The sequence below is a fragment of the Pelophylax lessonae genome (genome assembly GCF_965119305.1).
Source record: "Pelophylax lessonae genome assembly, chromosome: 8".
In the NCBI taxonomy this organism is placed as follows: domain Eukaryota; kingdom Metazoa; phylum Chordata; class Amphibia; order Anura; family Ranidae; genus Pelophylax; species Pelophylax lessonae.
Genome location: NC_138775.1, coordinates 198,415,966 through 198,419,916, shown reverse-complemented (window position 1 = coordinate 198,419,916; position 3,951 = coordinate 198,415,966).

The following is a 3,951-nucleotide window of genomic DNA, read 5'->3' as shown; positions in this document are numbered from 1 at the left end:
AGCAGAGACCCTAGGAAATAAAATGGCGATTGTTGAAATGTTTTATGTTACATGGTATTTGCGCAGCTGTTTTTCAAACACAATTTTTTTGGGAAAAATACACTTTAATGAGTTAAAAAAAAAAAAGCAATACACAGGAAGTTTAGAAACATGTAAACTAAACACATTAACGACATAGTAATGTAAAAGTAAGGGGAAGATATAAGATATAAGCAAACAACAAACATGAGGAAGTGAGGTAGGAAATTGAATAGACACTTTTCAGACAGCTATATGTGTATGCAAAACAAATATCTAGAATTAATAGCTTGTGGTTGTAGCATATTGTGGCCTATTAATAGGGTCCATTGGTAGAGATTGTGAGTAGCTACAAGAATCTTTTAGTGAGATGATCTACAATGGCTACAATAGCTGCATTGGTTCTGCTCATTAAAGTAGAACTAAAGGCCAAATATTTTTTGTCATTTTGGACAGAGTAAGGGGGGGTTATAACCACTGGAAGGTATTTTTTTGCTATTTTGGATGCTCCCATTTGGGGACAATTCTCTTCACTTCCTACCCCATAGCCAAAACAGGAAGTGAGAGGAAATACATCCAAAGGGAGGGAATATCTGGTTGTTCCCAGGGTCACCAGAGCTAGTGACCTTATTGGATGATTTCCTTTCTATTACTGTCCTGGGGGCAACCCAAAATTTAGAATTTCCTATTACCTATCCATCATATCCAAAACTAAAGTTAAACTTTAAGATCGCACAGTGCTAACAGACATCAGCAAATATTCAACAGTCTGAAGTTCAGCCAACTTTCTATGCCTTTATTAAGTGTTATACAATTAGGTCCATATACAGTATATTTAGACACAGGCACAATTTTAGTTTTTTTCAGGTATTTACTAAAACATATTCAAGCTATATTTATATAAAAGATATGGGCTGAAAGTGCACACTCTCCGGTTTAATTTAAAGGGGTATGTACATCCAAATCGGAGGAAGGGTTTAGAAATTACAGCTCTTAAGAATAGCCACCCCCCTTTTCCAAGCGACCAAAATTAATTAGACTATTGAATCAAAAGCTGTTTCATGGCCAGGTGTGGGCTACTCCTTCATTATTTCTTCATCAATTAAGCAGGTAAAAGGTCTGGAGTTGATTCTAAGTGTGGTATTTGCATTTGGAATGTATTGCTCTGAACCTACATCATGCCTTCAAAGGAGCTGTCCATGCAAGTGAAACAGGCCTTTGTAAGGCTTCAAAAGGGAAACAAATCAATCAGAGAGATAGCAGCAACAGTAGGAGTTCCAAAATAACAGTTTGGTACATTCTGAGGAAAGAAGAACGCACTGGTGAGCTCAGCAACATAAAAAGGCCTGGACATCTATGGAAGACAACAGTGGTGGATGATTGTAGGATCCTCTCCATAGTAAAGAAAAATCCATTCACAACATCCAGACAAGTGAAGGACACTCTCCAGGAGGTGGGCGTATCATTGTCAAAGTCTGCAATCAAGAGAAGACTTCACGAGAGCAAATACAGAGGGTTCACCACATGGTGCAAACCATTCATAAGGCTAAAGAATAGAAAATCCAGGTCAGATTTTGCCAAAAAATATCTCAAAAAGCCAGACACTTCTGGAAAAGCATTCTTTGGACAGAAGAAACTAAGATTAATGGAAAAGATGAATTCTGCATTTAGAGATATACTGTCAGCCCAGATTCAGCCAAATGCAGCAAAGTTGATTGGATGGTGCTTCACAGTACAGGTGGTCAATGATCCAAAACACTGCAAAAGCAACCCAGGAGCTTTTGAAGGAAAAGAAGTGGAATTCTGCAATGGCCGAGTCGATCATCTGATCTCAACACAATTGAGCATGCATTTCACTTGCTGAAGGAAAAACTAAAGGCAGAAAGATCCACAAACAAAGAACATCTAAAGACAACTGCAGTTAGAGCCTGGCAAAGCATCAGAAAGGAGGAATCACAGTCCTTGGTAATATCAATGGGTTCCAGACTTCAGGCAGTCATTGCCAGTAAAGGATTCTCAACAAAATATTAAAAATAAACATTTTATTTATGATTGTATGCATTTGCCCAATTACATTTGAGTCTCTGAAAATGGGGGGACTGTGTATAAAAATGGTTGCAGTTCCTAAAATTTGTACATGATATTTATGTTCAACCCCTTGAATTTAAGCTGAAAGTCTGCACTTCAAATTGATTTGGATTGTTTCGTTTTCATTTTATTCTGGTAGCATACAGAGTCAAAAGTATGAAAATTGTGCCTGTGTCCAAACATATATGGACCTAAATGTATGTATTATTTGCAGAGAAGATTCATTGTTCCCTTAATCTTAGTTGATCTAATCATTTTTTCAAACTATTCTCTCATAGTTGGTGGGGGAGACAGATCTCCAGTGTCTCAGTATAATATTCATATTGTTTGGGTTGAAACAGACATGTCTATGGGTCTAGAAGGATTTTAATAGTGCCAATGCATTCCCTATCCACTTGAAGACCAGGCTTTTTCTGTCACATTTTTTTTACATGTAAAAATCACTTTCACTAGAAAATTACAGAGAACCCCCAAACATTATATCATTTTTTCATGGAGAGGCCCTAGAGAATACTTTTTTAGGTTTTGCAATTTTTTATGTCACACTCTATTTGTGCAGTGATTTTTCAAGCACAATTTTTGGGAAAAAATACACTTTTTTTAATTTGAATGCAAAAAAAAAAAAAAATCACAAATGTTTTGTAAAGATGATGTTACGCTGAGCAAATAGATACCAAACATGTCATGCTTGGCATGTTTGCATGTCCGCGCAGCGGCGACAAACAACGTAAATTTTACTATCCGTAGGCAACGCTTGAAAAGCCATTACAGGTTACTACTTTAGATTTACACAGGAGGTCTGGGCTAGAATTACTGCCCATGATCTGATGTTCGCGTTTAAACCTCACATGTGTGGGATGATCACTGCCTGTGTGTGTGTGAGACTGACACATATGTTCGCCTTTTCGTTTAAGCATGGGGGACGCGGGCACTTTAATTTTATTTTAATTATTTATTTATATTTACACTGTTGCTTTAATTTTTTTTATCACTTTTATTGCTGTTACACAGATATTAAATATCCTTGTGACAGCAATAGCATGTGACAGGTATTATTTTTAGAGGAATCTGGGGTCAATAAGTCCCCAAATATCTCCTCTGCACTTAAAAGTATTCAAAACACCAAAATCGTGTTTTTAAATACTGTTGATTTTTTGAAAATGGCGCAGTTGACATCTTGGTAAACTGGAAGTGATGTCACGTCATCGCTTCCAGGTTACCATAGCGGAGACCCGATAAAAGCTGATCCCGACTTTGTTTGGGAGTCCAACAAGCCGGTGGATGTGTTGGCTGGTAGCCCGTGTCTCCTGGTGAGACAGGAGAGCCCAAGCAAATTGCCGAAGATGGCAGGAGAGGGGCATGTTCCCTCCCGCTGCTTATAATAGCAATCAAGCAGCTAGTTAGCCATTTCAATTGCTATTACAAGAGGGTCAATGAAAGAGGTATATGACAGAAGTAGTTGAAAATCCTGTTCCTATTTTTCTAGATAAGATGGATAAGTCAGAGAGTCTAGGTTGAGCAGGAGTTTATAATAATGGGATATACACAAAGTTGCCTGCCCTTACCTTAGAGATTAAAACAGTCCAATAATCATACAGTCTATTCCTTCTCAAGGTAAACATAAAATTCATTTTTAATATAGTTTTCCAGTTCTTCTCTCATAGTTGAGTCTTTGAGGAAGAGAATTATTCAGTCTCCATTTTTTTTAGTGTTTGGTATAGCAATACATATGAATACTGTGACATCATCTGAGAGTGTGATGTAATGAATTGAAGAGTATATGAGATCAGAATTCGTTTTTGACTGATTATACCACAGTATCTGCATTGTCACGGGATATGTACT